The sequence below is a fragment of the Cricetulus griseus genome, chromosome 3, assembly GCF_003668045.3.
Source record: "Cricetulus griseus strain 17A/GY chromosome 3, alternate assembly CriGri-PICRH-1.0, whole genome shotgun sequence".
Classification (NCBI taxonomy): domain Eukaryota; kingdom Metazoa; phylum Chordata; class Mammalia; order Rodentia; family Cricetidae; genus Cricetulus; species Cricetulus griseus.
Genome location: NC_048596.1, coordinates 5,900,666 through 5,927,783, shown reverse-complemented (window position 1 = coordinate 5,927,783; position 27,118 = coordinate 5,900,666). Strand labels below are relative to the sequence as shown.

The following is a 27,118-nucleotide window of genomic DNA, read 5'->3' as shown; positions in this document are numbered from 1 at the left end:
AGTCTCTATGCTTCTGTGAGAATTATCTGGGGCTGGGGGATTAGAAGTTATTTACATAAATTTGAAAACAACACAAACACTTTAGGGTCCAAATGTTTCCTCTATTGTGTGTTCTCATAACTTTGAAGTCTGGGCTAGTTGCTTTTTAAAAATATTTTTGGCTTTCTGACATGTGGTATTTGGGCATGTAATGATGAGGTGAGCCTCAGAATATCCACTGAGAATTTGGGATATATCATTTCCCACCTTCCTGCCTGGTACTGCAAAACTATGCTATGCGTATACTATGCAAAGTATAAGCTATTACATCTTCTATCTCCTGCTGCTTCCAACATAAAAGAAGAGGCTGTCAACTACTTGAACACTAAACCAGGGTGGTGGAGCAGGAGGCTGCAAGAAAACCAGTTAGCCTACTCATCATCCGCACTGTCTTCTAAAGCCACGGAATTGGAGGCTAACAGGGTCTTGTGGTACCTCACTTCAAGGGTCCCGTTTGTTAAACACCTAGTACGGAGTTGTGGAGTTGAGATTGCTTTCTTTTGGAAACATCTTGGCTGGGAGGATGAGGAGACTGTACAAACAGGCGAGGAGACCGAAATGATAGGGTTAGTAAACCTTTTGTTCGTAAAAATACTGCTTTTCATGTGGCTAAGAAAGGGCATCTCAGGAGGCGTCCCTCCGTCAGGCGTGGTAGGCAGCAAGCCTGTGTGCTTCTTTTCCTTGCCAGGTATTTGTTCCAGGCTGGAGGACGTTTTATGATATTTATTTGATGGCACACACCTGCCGGGTAGATGAAAAGCCACAGCTCCTGAGGATGACCCACTTCAAGGGCACAGTGAGCTTCTGAAGACCTTGGCAGCTTCCCCTCAGTCACTTGAGCACATTCTGACGCCACCTGTTGCACATATCTAAGGCCGGTGTGTTGTAGACTTGTTGGAGGCAGACTGCTAACCCCAGGGAAGAGATTTCTGAAGCACTAACACTTTGTAAGTATGCTGAGCCTGGGAAGGCACGCTGCTTTGTCAGACATACCGTAAACACTTTCGATGAGGTAGACTCAGTGGTGAGGGTGTGAGTCGGTACAGGAACCCACCAGCTGGGAGCGGACACCTAGGGATCACAAGAGAGGAGAGGAGACCAGGGGAGAAGTGATGGTCCCAGAAGGTAAGTCCCAAGGGAAAATGCCAGGGAACAAAGTGATGCAGCATTTATCCAAGAGTCTGAAGGGTCAAAAGAAGATCCAGTTGGGATTAGGAAAGAGCAAGAAACATTTGAGATACATGGAACACTCTTGCCTGTTCATCCTTTGCATCCGTCTTGTCTCTGTGTTCACTGCCCCTCTCACACGCATTCACTTATCTCCAAACATGGCATGGTATGTCATCTCTTGGCATGACATTAACAGCAGGCATGCACAAGGTGTAGGTAGCTGTGATGCCTGACAGGACGGAACCGGACACGAGAGCATTAATATCCCTTAGTGCTCAGGGCTACAAACTGGAGCACAAAAGAAGCAAGGCAGAGGCTGCAGGTGGGCACCCTGTATAAACACGGGTAGAATGACAGGGCTGGGCCTACTACCCAAACACAGCTTCAGAACCACGCATGCCCCGGAACCTCTCTTGCCCTGAGCTTTGCTAGGTAGAAAATCTAGAGGTCCCAGGAGGTGAGGAGAAAGTGATTCACTGGTAAAGAATTGTAAAGTCTGAATCATAGCTGGATTAGGATGTTGCTTGTTGATTTATAAGGAATCTTGTCTGTGACTTTCATGTGCATGTCTGGAGGGCATGTGTGGAAAGATTTGGCTTCAGACTTTCCAAGGTCTCTGTATGGTTCATGATGGGTATCTCTCACTCAGGGCTCTCCTCCTCCTCTTCCTTGTCCACTCCCCCCCTCCTCCTCCTCCTCCTCTTCTTCTGTCATGTATTGTATACCAGATCACCCTTGTGTGCAAGCTGAAGATGCTAGAACAAATGATTCCAAATAGCTTCTTTCATTTCTCCTACGTTTGGGAAATAGAAGATACACTCAGAACCAAGTTTGCTAGGAACTTTGGGTAGGATGCTAGACAGTTGAGGTATAAAAAGAGAGAAATTAAAGAAAGGCATCTACTTGGAGCACAAGGAACCTCAAAGTCAGAACTATTAGCAGGTTCTTAAGCATCTGATTCCAAGTTCACAAATTTTACAATTTTAAACCAACCTATGTGTGTGTTGTCCTTAATGGAGGCTTTAGTTTTTGTAGAGACATAGTGTATAGATATTGATTTCTTCAACTATTTTCTGTTGAAAATACTACCTGATACATAAGTATTAGGTTGGATGACTTTTTCCCTCTTCTTCCATGAATTAGAAAAGACCATAACTATTTTAAAACCCATCCAGTTCAAGAGTTATCCAAGCGGATGGTGTTGGCCAAGGTGTTGAATGCACCAGTCGTAATGATGGTACCCTCTCACAAAGCTAAGTAAGCAGGAATAATGCCGAAAATGAGGGGCAGTCATTTATTTACTGTACTTGGCATTGTTCGCTCTAATAATGCATTTCAACACAGTAGAATTGCCCGATAATGCTTCTGTAGCTTTTATGCCAGTTATTGTTATTTAAATGAACAGTCGACTGCACTGTAATGAAGAAATACGTGCATTTCCCCAACTCACTTATCAACCAGGATTCCAGGAAAATGAGAATTTGTGTCTGTCTTCATTCACAGAGCAAACTGGAGGTCACTGTTTTCAATGTGAACCTTTTCTTTAGCTTTTCAACACTGAATAATTAGGAGTCGCTGCTTCTGAAATTACCTGTATTCACTAGAGAGAAGAAAGACTTTTATCTTCCACGATGAAATACATTTTCTCATTCAAACTTCGCCATTCTTTTTCCTAATAGCATTTTACACCATTGAGTCAATCCTAGGTAGTAAAATAAAAGAAATTCATTTCTTGAGCCACAATAGCCTTGTTTATTATTTACTTCCTTAAAATTCAGCTGCTCCCAGAAAAATAATCCAGATGCTAAAAAAAGGGTGTAAAGTAATTGAACATATAAAACAATTATCTACATAAAATGCCCTTATAGAAACATACAATGTTCTTTGCACTCTGATTCAAATATAATTGATCCTTGAGCCTTGTGGTTTAATGATTGTGTCTCCGTTGAGTTTTTAATCACTTTAATTAAGATGTGATTTGCATACCGGGTAGTCATCCATTTAAAATGTATAGTTGACTAGCTCTTAGCATGTTCACTCAGTCACACAGCCATCACCTCAATCAGTTCTAAGACATTCTCATCACCCAAAAGCGATCAGGTGCCCACTAGTCATCATTCCTCATTTCCTGACAACTGCTAATCTTCTTTCTGTCTCTGCAGATGTGATAGTTCTGGGTATCTCACAAAAATGGAGACATACATTATGTGGTCTTTTGTGTCTGGCTTCTTTCACTTAGCATAGTTTGTTCAGGGTTCATCCATTTCACTTAGCATAGTTTGTTCAGGGTTCATCCATGTTGAGGCATATATTAATACTGAGTGTCTTTTGTTACCAAATAGCTCCTAATATATATATGCATGCATGTACACACACACACACACACACACACACACACACACACACACACACACACACATTTTATTCATCTGCTTGTCTACCAAGTGATGAACTTCTGAACTGTGTCTGACTTTTGAGTATTGTGACCAGTGTTGTTGAGAACCTTTTTTGTGGACTGTCTTTCCATTTTCCCTTTCTGTTTACCTAAGAATTGAATTGTAAGTCTTACAGTAACTGCCTGTTTAATGTCTGAAGAATTTCCAACTGTGAGGTAAAGAGAGTGTTCTAGTTCACACTCCACCAGCTATGTATCAGGGTCTGATTTCCTTACTTCTTGCCTCACTTGTTGCTGTCTTTTTTGTTAAGTTGTCCAGTGGATACGGGAGGCCTGTGGTGTCCAGTGGCATTCTCCTAATGGCTAAATGATGGAAATCTTGTATTCACTGCCATTCATATTTCTTCTCTGGAGAAATACCTGTTTTAATGGGTTTTTCCCAAATTCTGTTCCCCAGCCTTGGAAATGTAGTTAGCAGAGCTAAGTTAGAAATAAATGCTCCCCTTTACAGGGAGGGACTTTCAAGTGACACCAAAGGCCTAAGAGGTAATGTGTGGGACTCACACAGACAACTGATAGTAAATTGGAACTCTGTGCTCATGCAGTTGAGGCCCTCAAATTCTGTTTGCTTTAGATGGTATGTGGACTTTTCAAAGAAATTTTCACTGAAAACAAAAAAAAAAAAAAAAAAACTGTCCTGGTTAAAATATCCTGCAATCAAATGAACAAAATTTTCTGCTGGAGGCTTGGCACTTTCTTTTTATTTTAATTGTACTATATAAAACACCTTGCTTCTCTCCTTGTAGAGACATAGTGTATAGATATTGATTTCTTCAACTATTTTCTGTTGAAAATACTACCTGATACATAAGTATTAGGTTGGATGACTTTTTCCCTCTTCTTCCATGAATTAGAAAAGACCATAACTATTTTAAAACCCATCCAGTTCAAGAGTTATCCAAGTGGATGGTGTTGGCCAAGGTGTTGAATGCACCAGTCGTAATGATGGTACCCTCTCACCCTTGTATGTGTGAGGAGACTGAAGTCAGCTAATTTGCCCAAGGTCACTTGCATAGTGAATGGTAGATTTTAGACCCAAAAATGTGTGTGCTTGGGATTCGATGGCTCAGTGCAGCAGGTGGCAGATAGAGGGTGCTGTGGAGCTCTCGTCGGCATCATTAGCATTCTTGTTTAGCAACTGGAGGTACCAAGCTCCAGAGGACAAGGATAACTAACACAGGCGTCAACTAACCAAAAACTGTTCAAACATAAACATGGTCGCACCTGAAAGTACTACAAACACAGCAGCTTGTTCTGTGCAGTGCTTGGAAATTATAAAGCATTTGACCTGCACTTTTAATTCAGTGCTCACAAGTATCCCCATTTTCTACTGTCTTTGTTTTTGTTTTTAATTTTTTAACTCATGATGAAAGTCAAGCCTGAGGGGCTTTGGTCGCTATGTCAGAAAGTCTGAGGCAGAGCTGCAACTCTCAAATCTAAGTCTCTTGGCTCCTCTTACAGTCCTGTGTTTCCAGTGGTCTGCCATGGTCCACTCAATACAGCAGTGCTCAGCGACACTGATGGGAAGAAGGGAGACTTTCTGCTGCTGTAGTGCTCAGACAACAGCTGAGCTGTGAGCACTACAAGTCAGAGGGAGACTGCCTCTGGGCCAACATAAAGAACACTTGATCTGCCCAATAACGGAATGTGTTGTCCTGTGCAGGAGTGGGGTCGCTGTGGTTCAACAACTCGGTCTGTGGCTGAATGACCATCTGAGAGGATGCTCAGGATGGGTTCCTGTGAGTGTGTGTGTGTGTGTGTGAGTGTGTGTGTGTGTGTGTATGTGTGTGTGTGCATGTGTGTGTGTGTATGTGTGAGAGAGAGAGAGAGAGAGAGAGAGAGAGAGCATATGTGTGTGTGAGTATGTGTACATATGTGAGTGTGTGAGTGTGTGTGTGTGTGTGTGTGTGTGAGAGAGAGAGAGAGAGAATGTGTGCATATGTGTGTGTGAGTGTGTGTACATATGTGTGAGTGTGAGTGTGTGAGTGAGTGTGTGAGTGAGTGTGTGAGTGAGTGTGTGAGTGAGTGTGTGAGTGAGTGTGTGTGTGTGTGTGTGTGTGTGTGTGTGTGTGAGTGTGTGTGTGTGTGTGTGTGTGGCATGTTAGGTAGCATGTAAGATCCCTTCTAACTATGAGGTACCTTTGTTCCTAGTTAAAAGCCTGGGATAACTAGATGTCTTCTTTATCCTTCACAGTTAACATTGTGGGCTTTCTGCCTAAAAGTCCAGCCAAGGTTATCAACCTTCATTACTAGTTTGCGTGGAGGAGCAAAAACTGTTTCCATCATTGTTAATAGATATTTGTGCCAAGACTTCATGTTCAGATAAGTTTGAATAGGAATCCTGCAAGGTGCCATGTCTCTTGACCATCTGAGAGGAAGAAGAAGCACGCATGGCTCCGGGTTTCCTCTTAATCCCACATCAGGTCAGCCCAGTGCCCTCAGCTTTGGAACTGTCAGAGAATACAGGCGCTAATCTCAGCCAGCCTTCTAACAGCAGACACTGGGGAAAAGGACAGTCTCTTCACGAATGATTCTGGGGAGTTGGGTATTCACATGCAGAAGAATGAACCTGGACACTGTCTTTCACCGTATCCAAAAATCAACTGAGAACGGTGAACACAAAAAGAAAAAGGAAGAAAAAAACATGAAACTATTAGAAGAAAATATAGGAGAATTAATGTTGCTGGGTATGCAAGGATTTTTTTTTGATATGGCCCAAAAACTTAGAAAAAAAGCAAAAATAGATAAATGGGATTAAATAAAACAAAAAAAGCTTCCCTACAACAGTGTTGATAATCAACAGTGTATAGAGATAGCCTACTGAAAGGGAGAAAATGTTTGTAGGCTGGATATCTGAAAATAAATAAGGAATTCAGACAATTCTATGGCAAAAAATTAAAGTGATTTAGAATACACACCATGGCTGAAGAGGTGGCTAGCGGCTAAGACCACCTGCTGCTCCTGCAGGAGACCCGGGTTTGTTTCTACCACAACATGGCAGCTCACAGCCTCCAGGAAATCCAAACCTCCCCTAGCCTCCATGTGGTATACAGTCAGGCCAATACAAAATGCAAATAATATTTTAAAAGATAGAAAGCTTTGTCTTGCTTAAGTTAAGAGTAGGGTGTTGGTTACCAGAACCCCGGGGACTTGGGAGTAGGAGTAATGGGGAAAGCGATCAGCAAGAACCAGACCACAGGTGGATGGGAGAAATAAATCCTGTTCGATTGCAGTGTTGCAATCTGAACTGAAAACTGCTAGCCCTCAGCCACTGTGGCGGCTTCCTCGTGTCCAAGCTTCACAGTGAGCGACATGCTTTGAATGGGTGGGACCACACCCGAGTCCTGCGGTTGACACCCTCAAGTTGCATCCAACACATCATTCTGCAGTAAGATTGGCTGTAGCTTGCCAGGGTGCCTGAACAAAAGACCTGTGCTGGTTTAATGACTAGGAAGGCATGCCCTGTGTGCGCATGTGGTGGGCTGACTTTCTGAATCCTCGGGACAGTCTCAGGTTCAGGTGGCCCACCCTGATGCACAATTTGATTTGACCCATATCTCCCAAAACATGGTTGCTGTTGATTAGGAAGCACTGACTAATTATGCAAAAAGTAAATACAGTCTGAACGTGTAGGATAACCTCAGAGAAAATTAAAGAGCACAATTAGGCATAGTTTCTGTTTAGTTTTCGTTGATGAAGGAATGAGATGAAGCTCCTGTAACCACCGAGAATACAACAGTAACCAAGAATCCCTGCTTCTTGGGAATTGGGGACAGTGTGGCCATCACATGGGTATTGCAGCCCAAGCTTGTATCAAGACAGCCTCTGAGTGCGGTCATGGAAGCCTGTGGACCACTCCTAGCAAGAGCAGGAAGGGTTGTAAATTGAAATAGTACTCTAAGAACCTGCATGAGAAACTTTCTTCCCTTCTCTTCCAAGCATTCTGTGGTTCCCTGTTGCAGACATTGCAGATCTTGGTGCCACACACAGTACCCATGTAATGGTTGTTTGCTAGTTGTGGTCACTTAATTGAAAAAAGCTGGCATGGGGATATTAAAGGTCCCAGTAAGTCCATTTTTTGTGTGTCAAGTATGGTGATTCTGCTTTTGACCCAACTCCCTCAGGTCAAGTCGGTTACAGTTCCAGAAATGCATAGTAAAGCAAGAAGATAGGGGGCTGAAGACAAGATGTGCGGTTTGAAATACACCAGTCCTCGACCATCTGAAGACCCTGTCCACAGCATACTGCACATTGTAGATCACGGATTTGGGGAGGGTCCGGTGCTTGTTTGGGCTTTCCCTGAGGATTCGGTTAAAGAGAACAGTGGTCCATAGTTAGATCTTACCGGGCAGATCCTGGAAGCCACCATCCCCTCTCAGGGATTACTTTCTCTTGCTGGTCCCCAGGTGCCTAGATGTCCTGAACTAGAGAAGGGCAAGGTTGAGTTCTCGTCCTCATGTGTGGTCTGTGCTTACATTCCCTCGGGTCCTACGTCTAGCCATGTGTGGCCATGAACTTGTTGACCCAGTGGATAAGGGCTACAGTTTCATTAGCTTGCCCATTTTGTTTGCCTTTTCTTAGACTCCTCATTAGTTCTTTTCAATCTTTATTTCAGAGATGTGTATGTGAAGAGGCAGAAAATCATGTAGGGATTCCCCCCCATGTCTCCAGCTCCCAACTCAGTGCTGCTAACAATCATTCTGGGTTGAGTTTGGCTTTGGTTTTGTTTGTTTGTTTGTTTGTTTGTTTGTTTGTTTGGGTTTCTTATGACAGGATCTGGCTGTGCAGCTAAGATTGGCTTTCACCTCACAGCCCTGCTTTTCATCTCCAAGTGTTGGGATTACAGGTGTGTGCCGCCCGAGTGTTCTTGTTTTACCTTTCCCACTGTCCGTCTGTCCATCCATCTGTCCCTCCCTCTCTCTGTTTGATTTTTGTTTGTTTTTCTGGGATATTGCCTATAGTTGTTGCAGTACAGAGTCCCAGCGCACAGGGCTGCCCTGCTTAGGAACTCAAGCCCGGTGCCCTGTTCACACTTAACAGCTTTAATACTCATCAAACATTCTGCATCCAAATTGTCCAGTCAGGTAGTTTCAATCAAGATCCACACAAAGCATACCCTTTACATTTGGTTGACACACCCAAGTGTGTGCCAAAGTGTCCAGGTCCTTTTCCTCTTCCCTTGAAGCATTTACTTGTGAATGAATCAGACTGATGCTCCATAAACATTTCTACACTGTAGGGTTGGCCTGTGCTATTTAGCTCTTTCCTCTGCACTCTGTGTAAACAAGTAGTGCACACTAAAGATGTAATGAAATACAGATTTCATCATTCAGGAGTCACCTGACGTCTGGCTGCATCATTTCTATTGATTTCAAGATTAACCAGTGGGTTCAGTTATACCCACGGAACTGGTCCATAGTGACAACCTCTATCAGCCTGTTAATGGAACGGCCGTAAGCAGCCATTCTTAATGATGTCAGTACAGATTAAAACTGAGGCACAGCGCAGTACAAAGGTGCGGTACACTAGTGCACGTCACTGCAGCAGTGCAGGCTCGGGTTCTGCACTTCCTCATTTGTTGGCTGTCACTCTTTATTGTTGAAGAACATGTGTCAGCTTCTTGAGTACTCTGCCCAAGTGCCTTTGTGCTCGTCTAACAGTTTTCAGAACACTGAATTGCTGAATTAAGCCAGAAATCTCTAAAATGGCCAATGGGGCTATTTGGTTTTATCTGTCATTATAAATCTTGTGTTTTCTCCATTCCGTGTGTGGTGGCCCATCACTCCTTCAGATCCTCAGTGTCCTACTTTGACAAGTGGGGCCCCTTCAGGTTACCGCTTGTCACCCTTTAAAAGCAGTGGTTGTGTACCCGTAGGTCTTGACCCCTTTGAGGGTCACATTATCAGATATCCTGGATATCAGACATTTTACATTAGGATTCATAACAGTAGAAAATTGTAGTTATGAAGTAACAATGAAATAATGTTATGTTTGGTGTCACCACAACGTGAGGAAGTTGGTATAAAGATCCCACTTGCCCTCATGTAGGTAGGACTAAGACTCCTCTGTGCTCAAGAGTTGGAAATTATAAACCAAAGCAGGAGCCAGTCACTCATCTCAGATGCTCTGAGAAGCAGAGACAGTGAAGCTGAGGGTGCTCTTACACCCGCCACGTCCCCCTGCTGTGTGGCTTGCCTGTCCTCTGCCATAGACCTCTCCAGGACACACCTGCGAGCAAGACCTGTGGCAGGCAGGCATCTGTAAACCTTAGCTGAACCGAAGCTGAGCAGAACAAAATTGCTGTCTGTAAGGGAAAGATTGGAGAGAGGGGTCTGATAATTTGGAGGACGTTGAGATACCTTACATAAGAGAAATTATGACAAGAAATAACTGTACAGTGTTCCTAAACAATGGAGATTCTCATAGAGCATGAAATAAGTGCCACTGGCCGAACCTCACTCATTTTCACATTGTGTGGATAGGGACTTATGGCAATGAATGCCACCCATTTTCAGGGAAGAAAAGTGGAGTGACTGCAGAGCTAATGACAGTAACTGTGGGAAGAAAACACTGTATTTAATTTTCACACTAAGACTATAAATGGAGGGGAAGTGATGGGCCTGTGTCTTGTGTATGTGCTTTTTACCTTCACTTCTTTCTGTCATCCCTTTCTTTCTTCCCTGAAGACTTGAGATTAATGAAACCTGTTCTTGAAGGGATCCAAAATCTGGCATTAAAAACTAGGCCTGTGAAAAGTCACCTTAGCTCTCATGACTCCTGACTGGTAAGGGCCAGCTAACATAAGGCATTGAATCTGAGTCTTGCCTTCCCCATCTCCTTCCCACAACCCTGGAAGGGTTCATTCTGCACTCCCAGCAAGCCTTGCTTCTGGAGGCAGATGAGGCTGACTTTGTGCAGAACACCCTGGACACAGCAGGCTGTGAAGGAAATGGTAGTGACCAGCTGTGTCACATACTACAGAGAGGGGCTTTTACCTCAAGACTTCACATTCTTAAACATGTATTTTATTTTTAATATTGTGTTATGGAGAGTGTGAAGGTGTGTCTGGGAGTACAGGTGCCCTCTGAGGCCAGAGATACCAGGTCTCTCGTGGAGCTAGACTTAAAGGCATTTGTGAGCCTCCTAAGGTGAGTGCCAGGAGTAGAATTCAGATCCTCTACAAGTACAGAACACCATCTAAGCCCTCTGTCTCTCCAGTCCCCAGCTTCTCACATTCTGTAAGGCCTTTGTGGAGAGTCAAGCTTCCTTTTGTGTGTGTGTGTGTGGGGGGGGTGGTTCTTATTTTCTTTTTATTAAACAGAAGCAGAAACATTGGCTAAAAATAAGAGAAGAAAAAAATGAGAATTTCGCACAACCAGTGAAACTGTCGGTAGGTTATATGGGTATGAGTCAGAAGAACCGTTTGCAGTCATCAACAAATAAATGAACAAGAAATTTCTAGAAATACCTCTGCTTCTTTGCACCCCTTGTAATTCAACCAGGCAGCTTTTCCAGCTCATGAAAAGAAAGAAGAAAGTTGCCCTGCTTGTACTCAAGGCAAACCAAGGGACCTGGTCAGACAGGTCAAAACATGCACTGTCACTGGTCTGAGATGACCTTTGTCTTCACAAACAAAACCTGATAACCTGGGTGCCACCACCTTTTAAATACAGGCAACACAAAGGGCTCAGCTTAATGATAATTTTCAAGAGTAAATTTCCCGGAAAAGGAGAAGAGTCCTATTGAGGGGTGAGTTGGGGCTCCAGGTCCCCAGTGCTCCCCAGCGGTGACTTCCCGTTGGATCAGTTTCCTCACAACACGAGAGAGGTTCATACCAACAGCCGCTTGATCATGGCAGCTATTCTGTGTGGCTGGCACTTGATGCTGGGGAACCTTTAAAGTCTTCACATCATCCCGAAGGCAGAGATGTTTTTACGGTCCCCCTCTGTAAGCAAGGAAACAGAGTTTCCAGGATTGTCCCTTTAGGTGGCCCTGCTGCCCCCAGAAGGTCTGACTTCAAAGCCCTAACGTGATGCTGCCCTCGTGGGGTTTTCTCTCTATTTTGGTTTCGGGGTTTTGTTCCTTTTTAATGGTTTTAATGGTTTAAAAAGAGCTCACACAGCCTTGATGAGAAAGGTTCTGAGCCACCTTTTACCCCAGAACCCACAGAAGTCATGAATAGAAAAGCCACTGTACCGTCACCAAAAGGTAATAATTAACAAAAAGGTGTCACTTAAAAAGGTCATGACACAGGGCCTGTGTTTCTGACGGATTAGTGTTTTTGACACACCTTAAATAATGTATTAGTATCAGCAGAGACAGAGTGCAAACAGACCTCAATAGTTGAAACCTCTGGGAAGAAAAATAAGATAATAAATCAGCTTCCATAGCCTTAAACACGGCCACTTCTTTTTCCTGCCTTAGCAATTGCAGTAATCAGCATTGCTGTAGGCCTTTTCTGGGCCAAGTAATGTGCCCACCACTAATTGTCAACAGCCCCCAAAAGACAGAAATTGCCATCTGTCCCCCATTACCATTGAAAATTCTGAAACTCTAAGACTAAGAGGTTACATCTCCACATAGAAGTTGAGAAGCACTTCTCTCAGAATCAGACACGTTCAAGTATACAGGAGAGTGAACTGGGAACCGTCTCAGCACCCTCTCCAGGCAGCCCCGTGCTGTGACCCACCGTCATTGACACAAGAGCAGCAGAGAGAGCACATGGGGGCAGGCTCAGCAGGAAAGGGCCCTCATTGCCAAGACTGGCAATCTGAGTTACATCCCCAGGACCCAGAGAGTCAAAGAAGAGAGTCAGCTGACACACACACACACACACACACACACACACACACACACACACACACACACACCCCAAATGCTTGAATACATGCGTCTGCCTCTGACTCCAAGAGTTCTTCCACTCTTCTTTGTAGATAAACTCCATACCACCACCCACACCAGGGAGTTCAAGGCCAACGACTGAGCATCCAAACCTCACGTCTTCCTCTCAGCAATGTCACCAGATTAAGCTCTTTGATGTCTCTGTTGCTGGGTTTCCAGAGAGCATAGTCCTCAACTGGGCGGGGGTGGGGTGGGGTGGAAAGCCCCCAAGCTCAAGGAGAAAACACAGGAGTGGTCCGGGTGCTTCCAGGGGTAAAATAGGCTTTTTAGGGGAAAGACATCCTGGCTTCTCCTAGGACTTCACCGGGACCTGAGGTTCCGCTCCTGCTTGTGAAGGTTGTCTTCCAGAGCTCATCCACATGTCCTCCTTCCAGCCCTGTCCATTGATAAGCACCTTATGCTCGAGCCATCAGTCACCCCTCCTTCATGGAGAGTGAGGATGCCTGAATGTCACTTCCTGCCCAGTTCACTAACACATGGAGCCCTTTGACAGGACCTGTGGACACTGACAGTTCACTTCCTCTCTTCCCGAGACCAAGCATTTTGTCTTCCTGCTCAGAACAACTGCCCTCTCCTCCCCTCCCCTCTCCCCTTCCCCATGCCCTCTCCTCCCCTCCCCTCTCCCCTTCCCCATGCCCTCTCCTCCCCTCCCCCTCCCCTTCCCCATGCCCTCTCCTCCCCTCCCTCCCTTCCCATGCCCTCTATGCCCCTCTCCTCCCTTCCCCTCCCCTCCCTATGCCCTCTCCTCCTCCCCTCCCCTTCCCCATGCCCTCTCCTCCCCCTCCCCTCCCCTTCCCCATGCCCCTCCTCCTCCCTCCCCTTCCCATGCCCTCTCCTCCCCTCCCCCTCCCCTTCCCCATGCCCTCCCCTCCCCTCCCCCTCCCCTTCCCCATGCCCTCTCATCATTTTTATTTTCTCCTCCCTCCCTCTCTCTCCATTCCTCTCCTCAGCATTTTACTTGATCACCTTATGTCAATAAACCACAGTTTCCTAGCATCCCCACCTCAACCTATGAAAACAAACCTAAGTCACTGATGATTAGACAGGCTATTGGAAAAATGGGACTTTCGGTTAGGTGTGTTTTACAGTGAAAATTCTACTGTAAAGAAAAACCTTCAATTCTCCCCCCTTGGGATAGTCTGAATAATTTATGCCTAATGCCAAGAAGTTACATGTAATTAGTCTGGAAATTACATGAATAGAATATATGCCTTCTATTCAGTTGTGTATTTTTTAAATGTATTTATTTGTTACATATACAGTGTTCGGTCTGCATGTCTGCCTGCAGGCCAGAAGAGGGCACCAGACCTCATTACAGATGGTTGTGAGCCACCATGTGGTTGCTGGGAATTTGAACTCAGGAAGAGCAGTCAGTGCTCTTAACCTCTGAGCCATCTCTCCAGCCCCTCAGTTGTATATTTCAAAGTAATTAAGAAACTTAGTTTTTTTCCAGTGGTAAATATCTGCCTTCCTTGTTGCCCTTGAGGTCTCTTGAAGTCTGTCATGACTGTGCCCAGGTTGAATTCATCTAGGACTCACACAGTACTGAAAGGAGTAAAAGTTCTATCTTCAGCCACGAGTGATGGACCGGGGCCTGTGACAATAGAGGAGACAGCGTGCAGCTAGCCACATGTGTGAGGCTGGAGGGCCGAAAGGTTTCCATCTCATCTCTCAAACCATCCTGAAGCTCTGGCTGTCTTTCTATTGGTGTGTGCATTTTGAACTGAGCCTCACCTTGTAAGCCAGGCTGGTCTGGAGCCTGATTTGTAGCCCAGGTTAGTCTCAAACATGACGTCCTTCTGCCCCGGCCAGCCTGTTGCTGAGACTGCGGGTGTATGCCCTCCCTAGCTACATGACAGTGGGACACAGCACAGAAGGGAAACCCGGGAGGAAAGGTTGTTCAGATATTGATATCAGCCATATCGCATAGACTAAAATGAGCTTCTGACATTTGTTTTTAATTAATAACTTCCACTTGATTTTGGCCCAGGACTCCTTCGTGTTTACTACATGTGCCCCCCCCACCTGAATTAGAGGGTAGATTTCACCATTTATCTTTGCAGGTAACTGATCCAAGACATTTTTATGTAAATGGACTAATTAATTGGTAGCCTTCATTTGAAGCTTAAAATGAAAGTAATCCTTTTTGAGAGGCATTAAGTATTTTTTTAAAGCCATGAACAATTCTTCCTTAAGTACCTTGTTGCACAAACAGTGATGTGTTGACAGCCACAGTCATAATGAAAGGCATCACCCTTCCCAAGTCACTTGTTTTCCCCAGAGAGGTTAAAGAAATCCCTTCACTAAGAGACTGTGCAGCAACCTCAGTTGTTTAAAAAAATAATAACAATAATTCACATTTCTGGAAGTGTAAAGGCACATATTGACAGACCTTCAGATGAAGTGACGTACCAAGTGAACAGCGCTTGAAGCCTCTCTGAGCAGGCTTTAGCCACACAGTCATGCAGGACTTTGGGACAGGCAGGACATACAGACAGGCCTCTGCAGCTGGGCTCCTTTTAGGGAGCATAAGCCCCTCTACTTTGCAGCCCTATGATTTATGCAAATGAGAAGGCTTTGGCGGTCTCCACTTCCTGGCCAGGCCAGCGTAATCCACTTCCTTCGGGTTCATGTGACCATGCAAATGTGAGCCCTTGTGAATAGTCCCACAGGGGCTGTGCCTCTCATTACTCTTGCCCCATTCTCTGTGCAGTGCGAGCATTCAGACTATGAATGGACAAGGGTCTAATTACTCACCACATCTGTCAGGTCAGATTCAGCTTGAGAATGAAGAGAACTCCAGACAAGCCCAGTCCTTTCTTTGCTGTGTTCTTCATGGCCGGGGTCACCCAGCTCTATCTTCTAGGGAATATTTTCCACTCCTTGTTTCATGACCCTTCTGGAAAACAGGGACTCCGGCTTTTGGGGATCCATCACTGGGCCTTTCACATTGTGTGTGGCCTTTCCACAGGTTAATTAATGCTCCCGACGATGCACTGAGCATCAGGGAGCCCTTTATTCTCCCTGGGTGACCAACACGCAATGCCAGAAAGTTTTGCCTACTGTTTCCTGCCCCTGTGGCCCCTCTGTGTGCTCCCTAGTATCTCTTCGCATGACAGATGGTCTACTCATATTACCAGGTCAGCCAGAGTTTGGCAGAGCAAAGGTGGAGGTCGCCAAGTAGAGGGTGTACCACTAGAAACAAGATTATTGCCAATTTACCTCTCCCAGTGCTGTCTCTCAAGGAAATTGTGGGTGATAGCAAGGGGAAAGCCATGTTCACTGTGACCACACAGAAATTAAGCTCACTGCATGGGCACCGCACTGCGCACCGGACCCTAGCCTGCCTTCTCATAGGTCTTTGTATTGGTGTCCTTTGCTTTAAGGGGAGCTCCTAAGTCCTTGCAGCCCTGAATTGCAAAGCACCAAAGGTTGTCATGGTGGACTTTATTTTATTTTTTTAGTTTTGTTTTGTTGTGATTTGATTTTCATTTTATATTTTTAAACTTAAATTTCATAAATTTAGTAAAATTTCATGCAATTAATCATTTTATATTTGTCTTACTGGTTTCTTGTGGGATTTTTTTGTTTGTTTTAACCCCTTTTTTGTTTGTTTTATGGGTTCCTTTTCTTTCTGAGAGAGAGAAATAGAAAAGTGGGAAGAGGGACCTGGGAGGCGTTGGGGAATGGAAAAGAATATGATAAAAAATAATGTATTGTATGAAAAAATTAAATAGAATGTTATGAACCATTATAAAAGTGAGCTATTCAGTCCATTTGCAGTGTTAGGTAGATAACCATTACTTCTCTCGGTTCCCAACAGTCTTCTCTCTGCAGAAGGAACCCCTGGGCCCACAGTGGCCACTCTGCATTCCCACCAGCTGCTGTCTCTGTGGATTTCCCTATTCTGGGGAATGCGTAGACTGAAGTCATAACAGCATGTGGCCTTTACCACTGGCTTCTTTTGCTCAATGCAGTGGAGTTTTGTTGTTGTTGTGTTTTAGTTTTCCCATGGCACTTGGGGATGGTGCACGGATGCACACGCATGTGCTTGTCCTGCGGTCAGCTCTTGGTCTTCAGCTGTTCTCGGCTTGGATAATGTCATCACCAGGCTCCTTCCTCCTCCGTTGTCTAATTTTTTCCTTAAGGTCTGTGGTGTCCAGCTCTGAAATAGCTCCAGTCAGTTCGAATTTACATTCTGCCTGTTGCTGCCCTTTTTCAGACCCTGTGCTTTCTCCAGCTGGTCTTTCTCGAGCAAAGGCACCCGGAACCACCCTGCTGCGCTTTCCAGTGGCTCCCTCCCTCCCTCCCTCTTCCTTTCTTCAGAGTGGACTCCATGTTCTTGGCCACCTTGCAAGCCAGCACTCTCTGCATCTCCCACCGCTCCTTGGCCTCACTCACGTTCCTCACAGCCCTCCTCTGAGACACTCTGGCCCCACGCCCTGCACTGCTCACAGGTCTCCTAGGCACAAGCCGACTAGCTGCTGCAGCCCTTCTTGCAGGCTGTGCCCTCTGGGGCAGTGCCCTTCCTGCACGGGTCTGCTCTGACTTTGCAGCTGCTTCAATTCACCTCCCTCCTGAAATGCAGCCCAGCACAAGCTCTGCAGCCAGTGTCCCACTTGAGTGGCCAGTCCTGAACTGGGGATCTTTCTAAGTCTCCGTCACTGCCCACCAGATCTTGCCTCCCCCATCTCCATGACTCTAGCACTAACTACTCTGTAGGGCTTCAATAAATACTTAGCTGCAGGATTTCAATTCTCTTCTCCAAAGGAAAAGCTACAGTTTGCAAGGAGCCTGAGTCCTGGGCCAAGCCACTCTAAGCCACAGTAACAGGGGCTAACTTTCCAAATCCCAATTGTTTTGATCTTTTGTTGCATTTAAGTTACCACAGTGGTTTACCAGTTTCAATTAGTAGAAAATGCAACTATATGTGCCCCCCCCAGATTATATTCATTACAAATCTCTAGAGTTTTATATTCAGTTGCCAAAACTCTTCTTTTTGACAAATTGCACAGGAGGCATTTGAGATTGAGTGATAAGATTGATTGAATTAGGGCCAGAGCCTGTGCACTTGCTCCATTCTGCACAAAAAAATGCAGATGTGTGGCCGGCCGACTTGGAAATGTCCCTGTTCATTGTTTCCTAACCCTCCAAAGTCATGTCTTTAAAAACAATCCGTTGCATTCTTCTTAAATTAAATGCCAAGTAAACAATGCAAATAAAACTATTTTTCTTGTGGAGACAAAATTGAAAATCTGCAACTAATTATAGATTGGCAAGCCCAAGCCTACAAATAGTCGAGCCTCTACCAATGTGTTGTTTACAGCTGGGTTCAAAATGGTTTCCTCACACCGGCCGTCCACAAGTTATTAATCAGTGCTGTGCCAAGTCCTGGACCTCACCTCCTCAAAATCGTCATAAACATTTAATTCTCAATATGGGCTTCATAAACAAAGCTGTTAAAAATGAGAGGAGGTTTAATTGGTCAGAATACACAAAGCCTGTTCATGGAGTCTGTGAATTGGCTTTTCGTTTAAATATCCTGTTCTTCTTCTACTTGACTTAGTTGAAATTAATATTCTGTTGGTCTGGTCATTGAGTTCCCTGTGGCACTCCAAGGGCTACCAGACCTTCCTAATTGAAATTCTGGTGAAAAGTGGCCTATTCATGGATCACGGAGACATGGAGTCAAGAAGTAGCTTTGAGATGCTGCAAGCGGGAGGCATGTAACTTACAAATGCCTTCAGATGGGACGATCAGGCTTAAATGTACACACTGAAGACTGAAAAGGAGGTGGTTGTGATTTTTTTTTTTCTGAAATGCTATCCCTTCCTCTTCTTCATTTTCTGGCTTTTTCTTTTACTTCAGTTTTCACTTCAATGCCCCTCTGAAGGAAGATTTCCTCCACCTTTCTTATGACATTTGTCTCCTTCTGGCTGTGTGGTTATTTGATCATTCCGAGTTCCTGTAACTGGGGGATAAGTCGTACAAACTGACGCCTTGCCTAAAACTTGGTCTCTCTTCTCACCCTGCTCCCTAGAGCGTCGCTGGACCCAGTCTACTGGGTTTCAGAACCTGTTGGGTGGGTAGATGGGTTGAAGGCTAAGTGCAATGAATGAAGTTGTGTTGGTTGGGGCAAGCAGCAGACCTAAAACAAAAACCAAAGCCTGGGAAAGGGTGTGGGTTTAACAAGCAACTAAAATCTGCTCTATGTTGCAAAACTGAAGAGATCTGTATCTTCTGGGTGCATTTCGAGAGAGATGTGAGCAGTGCTACAGAAGTTCTCTTCAGCTTCACAAAGGTTGCTCTGTAGGAGGACAGTGAGACCCTCCTTTGTTGCCCCCAAAGGCTTAACTCAGGAGTAGTGACTAGAAATTGCCTGACAGATACTAGGGCTCACAGTAAGGTGCCTCCTTCCTGACAACTATCCCAAGTAGAGAGCAGGTTGTTGGTGGATGTATTCATAAATACAGAATATCTGCAAAGATGCTATGTGGGCATCAAATGTGCTGTGCCTCCAGATGACATCATGGTCTCTTTTTGTCCCCAAACCCTACGAGTCCACAATGATCAAGCAGCCAAGACACTCTCTAAGTGCTTGGAGATCCCCATGAGCTGCGTTTACCATTCAGAAGATGGTCACGATGACAGATGTCCTAGCAGAATAACCAGGCTGAATTTTTAAAGGCTTTTCCTGTTGTCTGTTCCCCTAGGAAGCCTTAGATAGGGGTCTGTAGTATTTTAGGTACACTGTGGGGAAGGAGCCGACATTTGCAGGGGGTGGCGGGATGGCACAGAAGGTCGTAATCCAGCCCTCTGATCTCGAGGCAAAGCCTCTGTGTATGAAATGCAGTGGCTCCCCCAAAATAGAACAAGAGCACTCCAGCGTGAGAAGATGGCTGTCAGGGTCACTGAGGCCCACAGCGATCTTGGCAATTGTAGCTGGCTGAGGCCACCTTTCTTTTCAGAACACACTTCTGGAGATCAAAAATGTATTTCTAAGTGGAGAACCTGCTGCTGCCGTGTGACTTTCCTTGTAGTGCCTTCTGTTTTTCCTGCCATGGTTGGTTTTCAACTTGAGCCATAGACTTGGTGCCTTCCCATGGGTATGTGGGAGAGACTGGAGCTCAAGTGGACACCTGGCCCTGCCGGGCGGTTCCTAGCAGGGCAGTCCATGTCTAGCAAGTCCATGCAGGTCCACAAGGCATGTATGACACTTGGATTGTTCCTGCATCATAATCCAGTTCTTATCCCTGTCAGCACTGGAGACTGATACAATGGAGGGAGAAAGGGGAGTTCTTGTCAACAGGATTACTGTTTTCCTGGGGAAGGCTGGGTGGAATGTGCTGTTCTGCTGTTGACCTGTACCCTGAGTGCTGCCCTGGGGTGGAGCCCACTCCTTTTATCAGGTCTTCTTCTCTCAGGGTCTCCTCACTCTCCTCTAAATCCCATTTATCAATTTATGTTCTAGGTCATCCCATGCAGACTTGGCTGTGAGCCTGGAGGGCAGGGATTGCATTTCCTCTTTTCTTTCTACCCCCAGGTCTTAGCACAGTGCTTGACACAGAACAGAATTCCTGAGGAATTGCAGAATTGGCAGGGCAGGCGGTACAGAACCGTAGCCCTAATTCCCAGGAGACAGAGGTGGAAGAGTCAGGAGCCGTCCTTGCTACAAGGTGCATTGAAGCTGGCCTAGGCTACATGAAACTCTTCTCAGAAAGAAAGGGAACGCTTAGAGCGGAAACACAACCGCACACTTGCACTGTTACAAGTCGCGTCTTGTGTGTGGTAGCAGAGTCAGATCTGGAGCTGCAGGTCAACCTGGTCCTGTCTCCCTAGACTAGACAGTGACAGCCTCCTCCTCTTACAACCACCTGGGTCTTAGTGGTTATTTTCTTAGAAGGCTGCTGCATTTGCAGATGACAGAGCTCTGTTTACCTTGGACTGAGAGCTGGCCTGCTTTAGGCTTCTAGCAAGGCCAGAGAGGCAGTTTTGTGCTGTGGCAGCAGGCCAGCAAGAGCAGCCCAGAGGGTCCCTCCCAGAGACGTGCCACATTATCTGGACCCAGGATTTCCCAGAATTCAGCAGTGACCCCTTAAATGAGCCATTCTGGAGTGGGATTCAAATGCCCTGCGATGCATGTGGCCCTGGGGTCAGCAGTGACTATGCCGCCAGTTAGACAGGTCTGGTGAAATGTTCTGCAGCTGGGCCCTGGTTACATTTCCTGACACCTCCCTATCCTGTGGTGACTGGTCATCCACACACTGCCTGTCACCTTGTCACACTTGTCTTGGGACTCAGCGGTCTCAAGTGTAGAGATCCTGTCCCCAGCCCCTTTTCTCAGGACAAGCTCAACTTCACTTCCTCTGGCCTTATCAGACTCTTTGTTTCCAAGATTGTTAAACAGCCATGGGGGCAGAGGGGATTTAAACCCAGCTTCTCTGTCCCTCCACCTCCCAGTTCAAAGCAGTGAGAGAAAAGATGGCGGGCCACCAGCTCATTCCCCAACACACCAGGCACGTACGAGGCTTTGGAGTTTTGTCTTCTGCGGTTCAGACTCTTGGCTGCGCCATCTCTGCTTCGAGCTCAGCTTAAAGAAACATATGGCCCCAGATTCTTCAATGCCTCAGAGAGGGTTCTCTTCATGCTACGGGACTTAGCAGATGAAATACGGTTTTCCGAACCTCTTTTCATTGACCGTCAAAATAACAAGCAGCGTCTTGTATCTCAACAGAGACAGCCTTTTCCCTCAGTTATTCAGGGAAGAATGTGCTGTTGTCTCTACTGTAGATTTTTATTTTATTTGTAAATTGTGCGTGCTGCATGCTACGGAATACTGAGAAGCCACACACCCTGGCTTGTTAGTTGGCACACAGAATGTGTGATTACAAATTGTTTGACTAACAGTGGACTATTGAACGGCCATCCAGATGTGTGTGGAGTTAACTGTGGGAATGTCCACAGAGGGTGATTATCTCTCTTGTTGCTGGGCCCAGTCCCCCAGAGAGTGGAGACATGAGGGTAGAAGCTACTCAGCACAGTAGTTCCAAATGGCTCTTCAGGAGGAAGATTAATCCTTTTTTAAAAAAATTATTCATTCCAATTCCAATTAAGACTGAATTCCTTCTCCTAAAAGTCAGTCATACAAAGAAAATATTAAATAGCAACAAACATGCAACTTGAAAGTTTTGGGTTCCATTTTTTTGTTGTTGTTGTTGTTGTTGTTATCTGGAAATTAAGATGACTAGATTCAAGATAAGACTCCAGCAATCCCAGGCTTCTCTGATGGATGGGCTGTGTGTGAGGCGTACTCCCGTCCTGCCTGCTGCGTGTGGCCACTGCATGATCGTGGCCCTACTAGGCATAGGAAAGCAGTGACCCTCCTATGAATGATGCCTGAGAAACAGAGCATTTGAGTCACACTGTGATGCCTTGTATACTGGGGTAGCAGAAACAGAAAAGCCAGACATTAAATGCTGTCAGGGACCTAGAGAATCGAAGCCCTCTTGGTGATGAGTAACTGTGCAGAGTAGGGTTGGGGAGATGGCCCCAGTGGGTAAAGTGCTTGATGACCTATCGTAAGGATCTGAGTTTGAAAATCCAGGGCCTGTGTAAAATCACATGTGATAGCTCACTCTGTAATCTACATGGAACAAGAGACCACCCAAAGCTTTTGAACCAGCTAGCCTGGGTGTGCACAGCGAACAACAGAGGAGATCTTGTCTCAAACAAGATGGAAGGTGAGGACAGTTGTCTTCTGACCCTTGCACCCATGCAGTACTCACACACAAAGATAGAAAAGAATGCAAAATGGAGTAGTTGCTTTGGGAAATGAACAAGTTGCTTAAAATAAGAAACATGGACCCAGCATTCTTGTGCCTAGTTATCTGGATCTAAGATAAAGGGAAACATTTGTCCCCACAAAAGCTGGTGCAGGATAGTCATAACATTAGTGTGTGTGGTGCAGAAAACACCCATCACCTGTTGAAAGGCCGGATGTGGCAAGGTACTCAGCCCTAGTGGAGAGCTGGTCCCGAGTGAATGAACCCGGGAAATGTGGTCAGTGAAATGAGATACACGCAGAAATACCTAGAACAGGCAGATCTACAGGGACAAAGCTGCTCAGTGGTTACCTGCAGCAGAGGGTTTCTGGAGAGGAGGTGAATATGGGACATCTTTGGCTGTGTTGTCACTGGGAACCAAACCCAAGCCTTGCACGTGGTAAGTGCGCGTGCACTCTGCCTCTGAGCAGCAGCTAGCCCTGGGGGTTCTGTCTGAAGTGATGAAAATGTTCTCAGATAGGCTGTGTAGTAAATATACGTAAACCTTTTGAGTTTTAAACCTCAGGTGGATGGATTGCATGGCACCTGAATTATATCTCAATAACACTATTGGAAAATGAAAGCAAAATGAAGATATTTTCAGGCAAAAAAACAAATTAATGTATTGGAAAGAGGTTTATTTTTTTTTTTGAAAACCATACCTAAAATGGGAATATCTTCAAAAATCATGTAACTGAACTTTTTTGGCATCATGAAAGAGAAGGGAAAATAGTTTTGAGTTTAGCCGCTCATGTCTTCTTGTCCTTCTTTGTGTGGGAAGATATGTCCTCTCATGACAGCAGTGCTGTCTTGTTGGGATGTACAGCAGTAAGCAGCACCCAGCAATCTCCTGGCTACACTTACCTTCGTGAGGTAGGTAACACTCCCATTAGCAACGTATATAGAAGTGTGTTGTTTAGAACATATTTTAAACTCTGTATCAGGCAAGTTTTTTAAAAATCGTTTAGTGAGACATCAGGCCAGTCACAGGAAGCAAAGACAGATAGGAAACCCTTTCCAGACCCTGCCTGCACTCCACTTTCTATAGTTTAATCTAAAGAAACAGGTGGAATTTCCTGCAGAGTGATTAATTGGCTGGTGTGGTGACACACAGGAACTCTGAGCTTGACCTCGCAGGTAAAGGCTAACTGGTATGTTAAGGTGATTACACAATTTCCTCTAAATATGTTGACAAGTGGTTTGCACAGTTGCCTTGACCTTTGCCCTTATAAATGCACATTTATAAATGGCTTGCTTTTTGAGTCAGAGCAATCCTTATTTTACATGTGGCATGTGTTGGATAAACAGCCCAGTGTGCAGCCCTGGCTTCCCCACCCCAGCCGCCAGGTCTGGTTGCCGCAGTCACTGGAAGGGTCTGAGGCGGCTGGATTCCCGGGGACAGCAAGCCCCACAGTGTTTCCCCCACTCCAGGACAGTGGGTTGCAAATGTGTTCCATAAACCCCTTGAGGTGTTCCAGGAGTAGAGGCTGCTAAATGGTTCACAGTAAGTGACAAGTAGGTTTAACTTGGGTGTTTCTTGCAGCTCTCCTTTTCAGAATGTCAGTCCATTAAAAAAAAAAAAAATACAGTTTTTCATTTTTCTTCCAAAGTAAGATGGAGAGAAATTTCCTGGGAGAATGTCTGTGCTGTGAGCACTTTCCCAGGAAGATAATGTTCCCTGAGGTGGTCTAGAGAATGTCTTTGGAGGTATTTCTGTTTTAGAGACATGCTGCTTTCTAGTTCTTAAGGGGGAGTTACAACAGGCCACTGTAAATGAGCAGGAAACGTAGCCTCAGGTGGTAAATCAAGCTGCTATTTCAGAGAACAGCTGTTTGTTTGTAGATTTAGGGGCTGAACACCTTTGCTGAGCCTGATATATCCTGATTTGATAAACAAAAGGAGATTTGCTAACACTGTTGATTTAGCTGGGGTCTCTGTGTGCTTCTCTTCCTGGATGAGTAAAGCAATTGGAAAATGAATAGGTTTTTACATCTATGTACAAAGATAATCCATGCTTTCCAGGTATAGAGTATGACAAGCCTTGAGTTGCCTGGAAAGCAGCTTTTTGTCAGTGCTCCAAGGCTAACTGCACCTCACCACCAAGTCTATGTGCTGTCCTGAAACACTGTGCAGGGGCTTCACAAATCATCTTCATTCGCTAACCCTTACATGAGATGAAACTCGCCCGCCGAAAATGTTTACAGCTCTCCGGCAATGAGTCATGAAGTAATCTTTTCCTTGATTTCATTATTTCGCTCAGGTCTGTAGCCTTTCACTCTGGCTGGCTGTGGGCTTGGGGAGGGCAGGAGGTTCGGCTCCTGCCATGCTGCTTCTCCTAAAGTCAGAGCCATTCATCACCAGCAGCGTTCTCTCCCCTCTCCCTTCCCCTCTCTGTGGTCCCACCAGTGTCCTGCTAGATGTGTGTGGGTGAAGTGAACTCTTCATGCCCACTTTCTTGCCTAGGAAAAGTCCCAAGGTTTGGATTTAAACTCTATGCAAAAACTTGTTCCCTGAACTTCCTGCCCCTATGGGATAATCAGATAAGTTTCTGCTGCCTCTTAATTTTCTTCTTTATAAGGGGCTTCTTAACTGAAGTATTTCTGAATAAAATGTGTCAGAAGTAAAACCTGCGCATAACCCCTCTCTCTCCACCCAAAGCTTAAGAATTAATGTTTTACACAGCCACATGAAGCCCCTGATCAAACCTGTAGACATTCAAAAGACCAAGTGTGCACACCCTGAAGAAATCCAGAACCAAGACTGAGGCGGCCCTGTGTGAGGAGAGGGGGCAGAGGGCTGGCATTCTGGAACAAGAGATGTGCGTTCCCTCAGGGTTTTTGTTTGTCGTCGCCTTCTTCTTCTTCTTCTTCTTCTTCTTCTTCTTCTTCTTCTTCTTCTTCTTCTTCTTCTTCTTCTTCTTCTTCTTCTTCCTCCTCCTCCTCCTCCTCCTCCTCCTCCTCCTCTCCTCCCCTCCCTCCCTCCCTCTCTCTCTCTCTCTTTCTTTCATCTTCTTCTTTCTTCCAAATACATGAACCACGGGAAATGGCCAGTAGTCAGCTACTTAGCCTACAAAATGGCAGTGTTGTGTGATCGAGCCTCACACACAGCAGCAGACAAGTGGCCCTGCACATTGCAGCGGATCTGAAGTCAGGCCATTCACTCAGCCTCAGAATTGGCACCCAACCCTGAGTTTACTTCAGATTCATACTTCACCCTCCTGTCCCAGTCAAATAAATGAGATAAATCTGAGTAACAATCTAAAATGGTTCCATGTTTATTTACTATGGAAACATTAGTGTTTGGGGACAGAGTGCCATCCACACTCCCACTGTCAATCTGGAGTGCATGACATGCATTCTCTTCCCTTCTGAAAATCCCCAAAGTTCATAGGGTGAGTGTGGCTGTTCACACCTGTCATCCCTACACTTCTGGAGGCTAAAGCAAGAGGTTGCCATGAGTTCAAGGCTAATCTGGGCTACATAGCAAGTTTTAGGCCAGCCTGGGCTCAGAGAAGGGAGGGAGGGAAGGAGGGAGGGAGGAGGGAGGGAGGGAGGGAGGGAGGAGGGAGGGAGGGAAGAAGGATGGAAGAAATGCCCAGTTCTCAATTTCCTATGTTGAAGGTGGGAACAGGGGAGCAGTGGTGCCAGCCTCTGGAAAGGTAAGGAGCTCAGGGCTCCTACGTTTATCCTTGTCCTTCTCAAGTCACCACCCTCCTCGTCTGCCTCATGCCCATCCTGTGCTCTTGGCCACTCCCATCTGTGTGACTGTACTTCCAATTCGGCCACACACCTGTGCACTAGCCCCCTTACACATGCACACGGGATTCTTCCTGTAAACCAGCCATAAGGAGGGAGCCACTGGCACTTTGTGTGTCCTCCACAGAAGTGGCCTCACTTCTCCCCCAAGAAACTTGAGCTTTCCAGGGGCAGACCTGACACTAGACAATTTGGGGCCCCTTCTAGAAAAAAAAAATGTTAAGTTCAAAGTCAGTTATAGAAGTTAATGTTTGCTCAGGTCAAGAAATAAAGTGCTGGTAATGGACAGATGCTACAAACATCACAGCATCAAGAGAACCACAACTGCCATATACATATTTACCTCCGCTCTTCTCTGTTTTTTTTTAAAGAGTTTATTTATTTATTATGTATACAACATTCCTCTTCCATGTATATCTGCACACCAGAAGAGGGCGCCAGATCTCATAACGGATGGTTGTGAGCCACCATGTGGTTGCTGGGAATTGAACTCAGGACCTCTGGAAGAGCAGTCGGTACTCTTAACCTCTGAGCCATCTCTCCAGCCCCACTCTTCTCTGTTTTAACTACATAGTTTTTGGCTATTTTTTTCATATAACTGTTATGATACTGTTCGTGAGCACAAAAGGGTAATATCTCACTTTTTTCTCTGGCATGCACACACACACACACACACACACAGTCACACACACACACACACAGTCACACACACACACACACAGTCACACACACACAGTCACACATAAAGCTTCTAAAGGCCTCTTTCACATAAGCACTCCCAGGTAATATAAGACTCTCTCCAGGTCCACCATAGAATATGTCCCCAGATCCCAGTGAGAACAAACCCTGTGGGCTCTGTACTTTGTTTCTCTAATCCCATGAAAAAAGCTTAATTTATAAACCAGACACTGAAGAAGATTAGCAGCATGAATTAAAAAAAAAAGGCACTTATAATGTTGTAACATTATATATTATCA

At 45.4% G+C, this 27,118-nt stretch overlaps 1 protein-coding gene across 3 annotated transcripts in view; it reads left to right on the top strand.

The window, feature by feature from the left end:
* The window catches only part of Vti1a (vesicle transport through interaction with t-SNAREs 1A), a 351,036-nt gene that overhangs the window by 265,677 nt on the left and 58,241 nt on the right, over positions 1-27,118 (top strand). The window contains exon 8 of one of the 3 annotated variants that reach the window (XR_004768934.1): positions 728-986. The exons of the other annotated variants lie outside the window; for them this stretch is intronic. The gene's annotated coding sequence lies outside the window, so the exon portion shown is untranslated. The remainder of the gene's footprint in view (positions 1-727; positions 987-27,118) is intronic. 3 annotated transcript variants of the gene reach the window in all.